The 14013-nt window shown below is 38.9% G+C and overlaps 1 protein-coding gene across 12 annotated transcripts in view; it reads left to right on the forward strand.

The window, feature by feature from the left end:
* The window catches only part of GRID1 (glutamate ionotropic receptor delta type subunit 1), a 574706-nt gene that overhangs the window by 217194 nt on the left and 343499 nt on the right, over nt 1-14013 (forward strand). The window contains exon 1 of one of the 12 annotated variants that reach the window (XM_090144803.1): nt 12051-12118. The exons of the other annotated variants lie outside the window; for them this stretch is intronic. The gene's annotated coding sequence lies outside the window, so the exon portion shown is untranslated. Of the gene's footprint in view, nt 1-12050; nt 12119-14013 lie in introns of those variants that run through there. 12 annotated transcript variants of the gene reach the window in all.

Consider the following 14013-nt stretch of genomic DNA (forward strand, 5'->3'; position numbering starts at 1 on the left):
TTTTTATAGTAGTTTTGCCTCTTATGCCAAAGATTTGGGGATCTTCCTGGAAAAGGACAGCATGGGGGAGAAAACAGAAGTCTGAATTTAGAAGATTGGTTTGTGGAATTGGTTGTGACCCCAATCCTATGCTTGAGTTTAATGAAGTCAACACAGTCTGCCCAACCTGACCTAAGCATGAAATAAAAGTGCTGGGTAAATCATATATATATTATGTGTACATATATATTTTTAACTGAGGTATGTGGCAGTAGCTGCCAGGCTCAGCTGTGTCTCTTTCCAATTTACAGATGCTAACCTGGGAGGTGCTACACAAGACGGTGGAGTTGGCTGTGTTTTTTAGATTTCCAAAGAATCCTGAAGTACTCATACGATGAAAAACTAAGTAATAGCAATGCTCTGGTCATAGGAGGACCCAGCAGCTATGAGATAGTTAGCAATATTTAAAGTTATAGCTAGTGGTATAATTTTACTGAGAGAGGCTGTGTTGAGCAGTATGTACAGATTAATTCCCTCTAGGCATGGACTCCTTAATTTATCTTCAAATGTTTCTGGAGATAAGCAAAAGAGACTTTGTTTCAAGCATTTACTGGAGCCAGAACTTGTTAGCACAGCAGAAGCTGTGCAGCTTCCCCGTTCTGTGCAGTGAACCAGCAGGAGTACTTGAAGTGCTGGTTTTTGTGAGGATTTCTATATATTATGCTCTTCTGCTTCAACCAGGCTGCTGACACGTCTGAGCTGATGTTGTTGATGAAGTGTTTAATAAGTTTGTGGTCTTCAAGTATGGGTAAATGCAACCTGGCTTGAAAGATGGTCTGTCTTAGTAGTACACGTGTAGATGTTTGTGGTGGTTTGTTTGCTTGCTTGTTTTTTGAGTACCAATGCTTACAAGTTTCACTTACAGTTCGTTCTGCCAATTCAGAGCTCTAGAGTATGATACTGAAAGGATTTTCAGTCTGCATCAGCAGCAACACAACTGCTGAAGTTTTGATGGTAGGGCAGGGATAGCATACAGAAGGATTGGTTTTGTTCAAAGAAAGCTTAATACGGGGATGTTGTGTGCTCAGAATACCATGAGCATAGTACCTCCTGAATGGGCAGGTTGTAGTATGGGGAGATGTAGAGCCTAATGGTGCATGTGTGCATACTTGTTTGGTATTTGTTTTCTGATATTTAAGAAGGTTGTGATGTTGGAGGGAAGGGTCCAGACACATGAATGGTTAAGATGCCATTTGAATGGTGATATCTTGTTTTCTATTAAGATATTTTGCTAGAAACTTTGCATGGGTCTGAAAATGGCTAGGTTACTTTGGAAAGCAGGGATTGAAAAAGAAACAAGCAGTAAACAATTGGATGGAGTGTTTTGAATGACGCATCATTAAGAAACTACTGTGGTTTGATACTTATTAATGCCTACTATCTTAGGCTCTTCAAAGTGAAAGAATTGTCACTGTTAACTCTTCCTAATATGTCATTAAATTTCTGAAAACCAGTTAAATGGGCAGTACTTGAAGAGAATGGCTTTTGACTGAGTTATTGCTGATTATCAATTTTTTTTAATAGTTGCGTGTATGTTTCCTCGAGTAGATTATTTGCAGTTCAGAGACCCTTGAACCTTGAATCAGTATTAAGATGGAAAAGAATTTGCATCTAGACAGCAGTAGGTGTTAGAGCCTGATTTCATGTGTAAATACTGGAAGTCAAGTGTATCGTTGCAAGGTGATTTTAAGCTGAGGCTTATGTTCTGAAAATACATCTCAGTATTCTGAAGCTCTGGTCTGTTCAGAAGCTATACTTTTTGTCTGAGTTAATAAATCCTAAGGAATAGTGCTAAGTGTCCTTTTGATTTCACAAGAAAAAAATCTTTCAATTGAAAATCCTCCTAGTAAGAACTGTAAATTTACTGCTAAACTCTGTCTACAACAGAGAACTTATAATCCAGTAACAGTGGCAACAGAGTTCCTTTGCCTGAATAAGATGGAGTTTCTAACCTACTTATACTGTTTACCCTGCTGATTGGGTACTTGTTATGTCAGTGCTGAATGGAATTTATAGTAAAGATCTATATTTTCTTTACTGTGAGCTCTGCTGTGTGCTTCGCTCTTATTCATGCAGCAGAACTTTGAGAATAAAAGGTACCCTGTGCAGTGTGCTTGGCAGGTGGTCTTTCAGTGGGCTTGAGAGAGTCGCTTACAGTGCGGTCTGTACAGGTAATGGTTTGTAAAGTGAGCAGCCTGAATTTTCAGCAGGATTTGGGGAACCATCTTCCAGCTCATAATTATAGTCCCTAAGATATGGAAACGTGCTAACTCAAGTGTGGAAGAGAAGCTAGCAAATTTGCTCTTTTAAATCTGAAAAGAAATATGTGCTTTTGAGAAAGGAAGGAGTGTGCTGCATGTAATGGGAGCTTAGGCTGGCCAAGCCAGGACAGTTCTGAGCTAACAGCGCAGGCCAGACTACAAGCTCTATGTAATTATTACTTGCAAAGAAGAGGAGAAATTCTATGTGTACAAATGCTTCTTAACGTGATGTGAAGAAAGTAGTTTCATTTTACTTGTTGATTTTAATATAATGTTACACTTGCCTTGTCATTGCTTATGTACTTTTATCAGCTAGAGGCTTTATGTTTTAGCCCAGGCAATAAAGAAAGGTAGGAGTCAGGAGGACATTCATTCACACATTTAGTTACATTGATTTTAAAGACACAGAAATGAATGTTCTACTGAATTCTAGTGGGTGTAAAAGACAGCAGCTTAGCACCTGAATCTCCGCTCTGTTTATTTCCAAGGATCATTCAGAAGAAAGGGGGAATTTAAGGAGCTAGGTTTGGATTTGCAGGAAAGGTTAGAAGATGGCCTTTAAAATTAGGATGTTAGTTCTGACTTTGGAGATGAAGTAACATGAGTTCTCTGGAGCAAGAGGAGTTGTGCTGCAGTGTTCCCAACTTGTTGCTGCAGTTCTGAAAGCATAGTTGTGTAACAAGGTAATTTTAAAGGTAATTTCAGTAGTGGAGACAAAAAGTGACTAAACTCTAGATAAGGTTCTAGCAAAAGCAAGGAGCAAGGTAGAGATGAATTTTGGCAGCTTTTCCTCTGCTTTTCTTTCAGTGCTAATGGTTACTTATGCTCAGCACTTCTCATTGCTGGGACAAACAATTGCTTCTACATCTGCTGTGTCTGACAGATCTGGGCAGCTGGCAGGAAAATACCTCTTCATGGACTGAATGACCCTGTCCCCTTGGAGACTGAAAGTGGATGCTGCATCTGCTGACCAAGGGAACAAGGGGTGTTCTGTGCTTTTGCTCCCCAGCTCGCCTTTCTTCTGGCTGCGGCAGCGGGAAGGCTTCTCACACCATTACATGCTGCTGCTTTGCCAAGAGTGGAAAAACCTTTCTGTGATGTCTGCTGAGCTTGGGGTGTTGCAGAACGGAGGAATATATGTAGTAAAAGGTCAGGTCCCTGTACTGTGACTGTACTTATATCAAAGGATACTTCTAAAGTTGTTGATAATCTTTCAGGCACTGTGATGAGATGCAGAGCAAACCAGAAACTCTTTGATTTCTTTACTGGTAAGGTTTTCTGTATGCATGCCAGTCTTGTTTTCCTGTTCTTAGACCTTAGGCTTTATACAGCTATTGATTTTTCTTTTCTAGTTGATACAACATTAATGGTTACTCAGGTAAAGATATCTGTTATTTTCCCAACACAGCCTCACAATTCATTAAGAATGTGATGGGTTCCCTTGTGCTAGTAATGGCTGCTTTAATTCTAGCAAACAGGATCCCTGATAAACAGCAGGTTAGATATTCATAGCTAGCTCCATGGTCCATTACAGCAATTCCTTTTCTTCTTTGCTACAGCTAGCATTAGTATTCAAAAGCTGGAAGCATGCTGGTGGAAAGCTACCTAAATATTTATGGAATATTGCTAGGGTCATAGTAACAAGGGCAGCAAATGAAATTAAAGTTTTACACCATGAGATGAACTAACTTAGCAATCGCACTTGGCCAAGTTGCTCATGCTGTTGAAAGAAGAGGTTTTCTAAGAAAAACTTTCTTATAAATTTCAGCATAAAATTTTAATCTGTAACTTTGCCTCAGTATCAGTTTTGTTTCTTCCAACAAAAGAAGTGGGTGGAGAAGGTTTTTAACACAGCTGTCAAAGCTGGTTTCACATAGCTTGATTTCTTAAGAACAGTGCTCCGTATCTTTTATCTAAATATATTAAAGTGTTTTCTGAACTTAAGGGTTGTAAATACCCTGTGTGAGGAAAACAATGTAAAAGGAGAAACAGATGCAGCAACCTCAGAAAATGTATGTAGGTTGCTCTGAAAATAATGCCTCCTATTTATTTCCTTGGAAACTTCAACAGCTACAAAGAACACAATGCTATTTGAGAGAGCAAATTCCCATATACAGAGGACTATTTTTTGCCATAATTACCACTATTATCAATTCATTTTTGCCAGCAATGAACAAGTGCCTGAATGTCATGCTTATAACAATCTGCACCAGCAGAGGTGACCCACTGTTGTGTGATGCACCACTGCTTTGCTTTGCTAATAGAGAATCATAGAATCTTTAAGGTTGAAAAAGACTGCTAAGATCACTGAGTCCCACCATCAACCCATCACCTTCAAGCTCACTAACCTGTGTCACATCTAGTCTTTTCTTGAGCACCTCCCGGGACAGTGACTCCACCACCTCCCTGGGGAGCCTGTGCCAATGCATCAGCACTCTGAGAAGAATTTTTTCCTAACACCCACTGTTGGGTCTGCATAAACATTCAGCAATGAATTGTCAGCGGTGCCATTTCTTCCACATGGAAGATTTCACTTCCACCTCCTTGTTTCATTCACGTTTTCATGTCAGATTCCATTTTGTCAGACTGTCCCACTGCTGTCACATGGCAATAAAATGCAAGGGAATATTGGTAGGAAGGTTCAGCCCCTACTGCCTTACCACCAACATTCACTTCTGACGTTGTGGGCCAACATAATAAAACAAGAGGTGTTAGAATTATGGAGCAGCCCTTGTATGTGCCAGGTTAAAATTAAGAATGGAAACCAGGAGTTGAGCAGACTTTGCATTTAAACTTTGCAGTCAGGTCTCAGGTAGGACAAGGAATCTCACTCTGCTGAGCATTGAGCAAACTGAGGCTGTTTTTACTGCTTTATGGTTTTCCGAAAGGATGTAAGAACCTAGATAACTTGGAATCTGGGTTTAAATGAGAAATGACATTCTTCTCTTTTGTGGAAGTACAACAGAACATACATTTTGAATGAAAATTGCCTTGCTTATCCTTGCTTATTGAAATGAAAACCTCTGAGTGCAGAAGTTCTGCCTTCATTATTTTGGTAAAAAAAAAAAAAAAAAAAAAAACTAAATAGTTGGAAATACTATAGAGGTAGAAAAAAAATCAAACAGCTGGTGAAGAAAATGTTTTTTTAATCTTCCAGCTATGGCTTTTGGTTACTTTGGGACACACTTAAAAACCGAAGACACATGAAAACCAAAGTAAAGCATTTTTTTTGTTTTTGTTGTTCTCAGCTAAATTTAAGTAATTCTCTATAGAGGCCTCCATAAACTGACAGTGTAATTTGAATAAGTACATGGTACAGGTAAAATAATCTTTACTCTAAGTGGCTCTAATTAGCAGCATGCCATCTTTATTCTTTGGGTTCTAGCAAGGGACTGCATTAAAAAAATCCCCAGAAACTGACTTAAGATTGATGCTTTTTTCTAGTTTTCTCACAGTCACAGCAAAGGCATTTAAACAGCATAGGTATTTAAACAGAATTAAGTGGGACATTGCAGTAGAAGGTGATTTAAAAAACAACAAAAAAACAGATTGAAGACATTTGTACAAAAACTGCACTTGTGTAGGACACCCTTTGGTTTGCTTAGGAGAACTCTTAAGGCAGGATCTGTAAGAGAAAGCATATCTTCCAGTTAGCTATTGAAGTATTATTTGCCCTAATTAGCGTGTCTGTTTCCAATGTCAGTAAGGCTGTGTTGTTTGGAATCAACATTTGAATTTTGCAAATAAAACTGGTCCCTCTTGATGACTCAGTAGTGCAGAGCTGTGTTGATTATGAACCAGAAGGGATTTGGGGTATGCTTGGAGAAGATCCTTGCTTGTTTCCACTAGCAAAGTGCTTGAACATTATCATTAGCAAACATTTTTGTTTGCAGATAATTTACAGTTCTTTTGCTGTTAAGGGAAACAATACCTCAAACAAGGAAGGTGAAAAAGAATTCAAAAGAGGGACAGAGATTTTCATTATTATTATATGAGGCCAAAGGATTCAGAGAGAGGATGTGAATTTAGTCTCTCTTACAATGATGCTGCTGTGTGTTGTTTGTTTGTTTGATCTTAACCAGTCTTCCTTCTACCCACTGCCCTAGGGAGCCAGTTATCTGCAATTGTCTTAAAATCTTTAAAAGCTTTATGTTCAACACTGCCCAAAATACCATCAACGATGAGGATTGCAATTCAGTGAGGTAACTTTGCTCATTTTCCACTATTGTTAACTACACTCAAATTTAAAAAGTAATATTTTGTTTTAAATCGAGGCTTTGATAAATCAGTCCCATCAATTAGCCAGGTTTTGAATGGGGCCGTGAAACAAAGAATTTCTTTAGAAATGAAATTTTTGCTGATTTTTTGTTTGAAAAGGAATGTGACCTGAAGAATAGTTCTATTGCCCAGTCCTTAAAGAAAGCTGTGGTAGTTGAATGCTGCCTCATTAATATTGGACTGATGCTATGTACACTGTATGGCCAGCGTGGATATTCCAAGGATTTCACCAGTTTCAGAGCACCCTCCCTTATTTAGCATTCATAGAGGTGCCTGACTAAACATAGAGTCTTTCTTCTGTTTTTTTCTCAAACTGTATGTTCTTCCTCAGTGAGAAGGAATGCACACAACCACAGATGCCTGAGTGAAATATTCCTCTTGATGCACTTCTGAAAAGTCCCTGTTAGTTTAGGTGAAGATATTTATCACTAAAGATCATTTAATGATATACATTCATGACTTTTGTACTAAAAGCTAAACTTACACTGTGTGATTTCTTCAACTTTTGAACCCCGTGCGATATCTAATTGAGATTTTTGTTATTTTTTCTACACAAGTTGAAAGATACCTAACGTTTTGTGAGTATTTGCCTTGGTTAAAGGAATTAGTTTCCCCTGTATAACAGATATTTCCTGCAGAGCTTGTCTTTCTCTCACTCCCCATTTAACACCTGCAGTAGCACATATCCCTCTTAGCTAAGGAGCTAAGAGCTGGCAGCATCAGTGAAATGTTTTGCTGGAAGAAAGAGTAGTACAGAGGGCTTAACTAAGTCTGAGGAATGGCTGCAGAGAGTCATACCCTGAGTTACCTTGTGGCGCTGATCCCCCTGAAAGATGTAAAGGAATGTTGAGCAGAGGGAAAAGACATGAGGCTTCACGCATTGAGACACTTCAGGCAGTGCTCAGAACTTGGCTGAAAAGTACTTTGGAAGAAAAATCCCTGGTAATGACAGGGGAATTAGATATGTGGTAGCTTACAGCGTAAAATACTGCTTCTGAGTAGCAGTCTGTCTAGAGCTGCACGGATATGTGGAGTGGGTTTTCCTTGCTTCGTTTTTCAATACCAACAGTAAATGCACATTAGAATACGGTGCTTCAAGCATTTAAAAATGTATGTGTGCCCTCTGTTAGCTTATCCATTTTCCATGGGTGCAGGCTGTAGGATGAGTTGTACCTTTAACGCTTCTGTCAGTCTTCTTTCTCAGGAAGGACTCCTGAGGACAACTGCTGCTATTGTACAATGTTCTTAGGCCCCAGAAATTGCTTGTCAAGACAGAAGAGGCTGCAGCACTGGATTCCCAGTACTGTAGGTTTTGTGTTATGCACTTACACCATGATATTTGAACCGGCTGTTGTCAGAAAAGATATATTCCTAAGATGTGCAAATCTTCACTGTTTGGTAGCTGTACTTTTTTTTTTTTTTAAGCAGCCTTGAAAGAATTTTGGTTGGCTTCATGTACAATAAACTTAATGTGTTTAATATAGCAGTAGTGTTTTCAGCTTGGAGTCTAGGAACACTTATTAAAAATAAGCTTTTTTTTTTTTTTAAATGAATGAGTGTGGTTTTTCATCACCTTTGGAATTTAAGGGGACACAATTAAACTTGAGAATTACTAGATTAAAGTACTGACTTAAGCCCCTGGTTTTGGTTCCATTCCTATCCTTGTTTATCATTTATTGTAATATGTCTTGACTTCCCTGAACTGGTAGATTTGAGGGGAGATGTACTAGGAAAATAAATTGAATATCTTGACATCATATTTTCAAGCATTATGTTTTTCTCTACCAGCATGATTTTTACTTACTTACTATACCCATATTTTTTCTTAGCTTCTCGGTAGAGAAGTGATTGATGACTGGGCAAAATGGTTTTACACAGAAATGTCATTATTATGTGGAGTTATCTACTAAGGGCAGTTGTAAACAGCACGTGAGTGAATAGCTGTCTGCTATTTGCACTATGTAGGTTAGCTGCTATAGTTTCCCAAGGTTGGTGGGGCTGTCCCACAGAGAACTACAATGTGAACAAGATATTCAGGTAAGGATTTTTATTCTTTTTATTCTGTTCTTTTTTTCTTCTGGAGTTGAAGGCAATTACAAGTGTGTAAGCAGTCTCGTGCTTGCCAGCAAACGCAGCCTGCTGATCCAGAAGACACCAGCAGAGAGAGGGATGGCTTCCTGCTTGCCCGCAGGGAGCCAAGCTTGAAGTGACTTCATCTGCAGGAATTGTTTGGGAGCTGACTGCTGAGGTGGTGACTGGGAAGCTCAGCCTCATAACTGCATAGCTGTCCTGGTCTCTCTGTATTTCTCTGGTGGTTTGTTTCCATACTGGTTTATGGAAAGAGAGGCAATGAGCGGCATCATCTCCCAGGGATGAGGTCTGCATTCTGTGTTTAATTAAAGCACGATGACTTATGCCAGAGGAGGTTAAAATGTGACATAGAATGCTCTTCGCCAAATATTGGGATTTCATGGAAACTTGGAAAGTCGTTAATTACTGATTTATATTCATGATAAGCGTGTAGCCTGTTTTTCAGGGCCCATTGACTTTGGCCTTGTTTTCTTTGGAGTTTCTCCCCCACTGAGTTATTTCAGCCTCACATAATGTTGATGGAAATACTCTGCTTGGTGACAAAACTATTTGAGGAACAGGATGCTAAGCAAACTGTTTGTTGACTAACGAGTTGCTGCAGGAGACTGCTAATGAGACAGGGAACCTTTGCCATTCTAGGTCTTTGCTTTGAATTTGATCGCATTAGTCTAATTGTAATCTCATGATAAGCTATTTGTTGGCCTGTAAAAATGCAGTAGGTGTTTATACTGCTTGTTAGCTTTTTACAGGACAGCTGAACAAACCTTGCCACTCTGACAACTCTATTAGTAGTTTCAGAAGAGAAGTCAAGTATTAAATAGGAACAATTATGTGGATAACTGTGCATAAAGTCTTTGTGCACTGGGTCAACAATTCGTAACAAGCCACAAATTTCTCCCCTTGCTGTGTGAGTTGGATCTCAAGCTTAGCACTTCTGCGTCAACTGTTAGCAAGTGAATTCACTCAGAATCTGTCTGTTTTGATGAAAAGAAAAAAATGTTATTTTTACAAGTGCTTAAAATGTCAGACCACCTGACTGACTTTTTTGTTTCCAAGGAATTACCAGGATTCTGATAGAATTTACCCTTTTCTTAATTTTGAAGTCATCAAGATTGCCCTTACTCTTTGTTGTGCTGTAAGAACCAGCTAACCACACTTTCATAGTGTGCTGCAGAGCTTCTTTTTGCAGGGAGACGTGTTTGGTTAGTCATAGACGTACATGAGTTATTAATGTGTAGATTCAGTGGGGTTAGAATTATTCACAATCCTCTTTCATCCAAAATTGAGATGTAAGCCATGGTAGGAAGTGACTTTTTCATGTGAATGAGTTGAACATCTTTAGAAGTCCTTTTCAGATATTCAGATATATAATCTGCATGAAGTCAGAGCAGGCAACAAAGATTGTTCCCAAGGGTGAGGGAAGCTGACAAAAGGGGTTGGAGGCTGGAAAACTGTTAGTGGAGTGACTGTGAGATAGGCATTTCTCATGATTATCCACATATGTGCTTATTCGCTACATGATCCAGAACCTCGCTTGATTTGGAAGGATTTTTGCTTTTTTCCATTGTAGATAACCTTGGGTCATATGTATAATTATGCTAATGCTGTTTTCTAATTCCTACCTAATGATGCTGAAGAGTTTACAGTAAAACCAGAGAATGGGAATAAGTTCCTGTTCTGCAGAGTGTTTTGATTAGACTGCTTATGGTAGAGTATGGTCCTAGGCAACACATGAAATGCTGGAATCTTGAGGTGCCTGGGCTGTATTAAGCTCTTCTTAGCTTTCGGATAATTTGTAGTGAAGTTCCATTGCGAGACCTATGTTTCAGTTGTTGTTGAACCACGGAAGTTTGATAAGTTAACAATCCTGAGGAAGTCTTACAATCTTGCTTTAATTTGTATGTATTTACTGCCTTCCATTTTTTCTCTGCTTAATGTCAAATTGTACGTATTTGAATCTTGTTTTGCTGTGGAATGCTTTGCATCCTGAAGATGCCCCCCTGGGTGACATTTAGCTGGAGCACTGGGAGCTTTTAAATTGTACCTTTTTAAGGAATGAAGTAGAAGGCCACGGGGGGGAAGGCTGCTGATTTTAACTTATTTTCCTTGTACTTTTGCTATTTGTACAGAAGAGTTCAATAAATAGATGCATTCTGCATGGACGTTTTTAGTTCTGACACATCCATTCAAGGTGAAGTGCCTACGTTGGTTTGCATCTTCCTCTGGAAGAGGACCGTGGTTTTGTACTGCATAAGGAATTGCAGCTCTGGGCTTCAGTAACATTCTCCTACCTGTGTAGCCGCTGTTTGGATATTGATTTCAAAAGGCTTTGAGAAGTAATAGATGCAGGAAAGGGCTAGGGGTTTTCCTTGTTACCACTCTCTGTAGCTAGCACACACTCATCCTTTGGATTCAGTCTCTTACCGAGGCTCAGAGCACTGGCATGCAGCCCTTACTCCACACCCCCCATCTGTGCTGCTGCCTGGCACTGCCTGCTCTGCTGGGTGCAAGAGTGTGTGCTCACCTAGTCTGCTCTTACACTGTGTCCTCTCTGAAACCGAATTTCCTTTGGCATGGAAAGGCATCTCTGTAAAGAAGCCGCTGCTTTTTGGAGAGGTGGGCTTGCTGCTGCTCAGCCCAAAGGTAGGGAAATCTTGTAGAGCAATGGGATCTGCCCATGGGAAGATTTTTCTCCTAGCAGGACAAAGGACTCTTTGCATCCAAAGTTACTTTTGCTTACCCTAGTAAAGTGAAGCGTGTAGTAAAATAATTGTCATACAGAAGTGGCACTGTGGCACGTGGTAGATCCTTAAGCAGAAAGCTGAGGTGTCCCATTTTGGAGGGGCTTATTCTGCTCCTAAATACAAAGGGTTTTTGTTCAGTTTAACTTCAAATTGTTTTATTTTGTTTTACCTAAGGCCTAAAATGGAGAGAGTTACGATTTTTCATAAGAAGTAAATGTTTGTGCTATTCAGTGAATTTCAAATTGTTTCAAGGTAATTTCATTTATTTGTGATTAATGACTTGCTATAGCTGTTTTCTTGGTTAGTTACTATACTGGAATTCTCATGCAGTGAATCATATACTAGGCTGTGATTTCCTGTTGATGCTGATATATTTTAACATATATTTTAAGACTGGTGTATTGATCTTTTATGGACGTTCAGAAATAAATAATAGAAATGCTCTGTTGAAATGCATAATTACTAACACTTCATATGGAGGACTATGTGCTATTTCTTATCATAAAAATATCATTTTATTCTATTTCTATGGGAAAGGCTTATTAAAAAGATCATGGGGGATTAAAGGAGTAGGAGAGATTACAGTTAGTACAGACTTTTTTTATAGCTATGTGTTTTCATCAAACATCTAGTGTAACCTATGCACACATGGTGACAGAACAGACAGCATCCAGAGAATATCCTCTGCAGCACTGTATACCTTTGGTAAGACCTTTTTAAATGGTATATCTGCTTGTATTACGTATTAATGTCTTAAATCACAGCCTATTACATAACCTGAAGCCCCAACAATGAGAATTGAGGTGGGGGACTGAGCAGAAGTATCTGTAATCTAATAGAAATATGGCTGGAAGAATTCAGCAACTCTAATGTATTTTTGTGCAACTGCAAATGGTCCGAAAAGTAGGCAGATTTAACAGCATTCACAGCTGCAGTGCTTGAATTTCTCAACGACAGAACAAAATTGCAAATGAGATATTTGGAAAATTGTTGTATGGGCTTTTTAATAGACAGTACTCAGTGTATGTATTCAAACAAATTTGAATACAGAAAATAAAATCAGATTGCAGTTAGTATTTTTCTGAAGTTGCATTTTGAAATTATGGCTTCTGTACTGTTGCTCTTTTTTGGAATCAGTGGAATTGATACGATTATCTGAGTTATTCTAAATATCTCTTTTAAACCATTGTAGCCTTACACTTCTGCTTCATCATTTAAAAACTATGTGGTGGTTTTATTTATATCATTAGGGACGTATGCACCCAGTACTTCTCATAGAAACAGTTCTGGGGTTTTGATACTTTTCATGCTAACTGCCAGTATATGTACTCTGTGTCTCCACTGAATAAGCATTAGTGCCTTAACACAGATTGATTCTGTTTTGATGTGGCCAGGGACTGCTGGCCATCCCACGAGACTGGTATTGTGGTTATAGGATACATAACTGCTTTATCAGGCCATTTTGGTGACAGTAGTTCAGTGTGAATTAATACTGAACGGACAGCACTATGTGTCAATTGTACTGTTAGATGATACTTGTGTGTCTTGTGGGCTGGCCGCTACAAGGTGTTTCACATTTATGTTTCTGCAGTCTTTACTGACAAGCTCTCCATCATCATTGATGGAGTGTGAATAGCTGAAGAATGATTTTCAAACTTTTACCAAACCTCTGTTCTGGCTAGACAATTCAATCGCATCTACAAGAGTTGTTGAATTATATTGATAGAACCCAAAAGAGTCAAAACTGTGCAGTGCCTTGCTGCGTGACCTCATGTCCAGAGCAATCTAATTAAAATATTGTGAGATAGATTGGCTTATAAAACCTTCTAGACTCCCTTCCTTAACTGGAAAACCACGTGGTTGTTTTGTTGTTATCAGATCTTAAGAGTTCAGTCATTTTCTCTTTTAGTTTGGTAGGCTCAACATTGCAGGCAAGCTTTGGTTTGTTGTAAGGAAATGAGGAGGCTTCAGTAAGTTATGAGACAACTTGTGTTTCTTGGTACTGTTCTCTGATTCTAACTCGAGTTCATTGGTTTGTCCAAAGTGTGAACTCCTTTGTGTGTGTATATATATTGCATTGGAGTACATGGGAAAAGCACCTGCCTATGTGAGGATGTTTGGAGAACTTCTAGGATGCCATTAGCTGGCTGCTTGATCACTGGAAGTAGGGGAATTAATTCTGATGGATCTCTGACTCAAATATATTTGAACCATGAATTAATAACATTCATAAAGAGAGCCTTAAATACTGCTTTTCACTGAGGATTTTCTCACAAATGCAGAATTTGATAGAGGTAGGAAGTATTATAAAATTTGACCTGTGCAGTGAAGGAATAAAATTCCAGAGTTTTCATGTATAGTTAATGTCTGATATATATTTTATTTTGGTTTCAGTTGTAAAGAAAGTTGTGCCCACAAATTTCCTGCATAGCATGTTGTTTAAATTGGCAGCCAGAAAATACAGAAGATGAGCAAGAAGTTGGAGATTACAAGTTGTTCTTGCTATGGACTACTTGTAAATACTGTGCTCAGTGCTCTGACTGGGTGCACACTGGGAACAAAAGTCTGTGCTTGTTGTATGTGCAGAGCTCTATCGGTTT

Source organism: Phasianus colchicus, chromosome 8 (genome assembly GCF_987193195.1).
Source record: "Phasianus colchicus chromosome 8, bPhaCol1.hap1.1, whole genome shotgun sequence".
NCBI lineage: Eukaryota > Metazoa > Chordata > Aves > Galliformes > Phasianidae > Phasianus > Phasianus colchicus.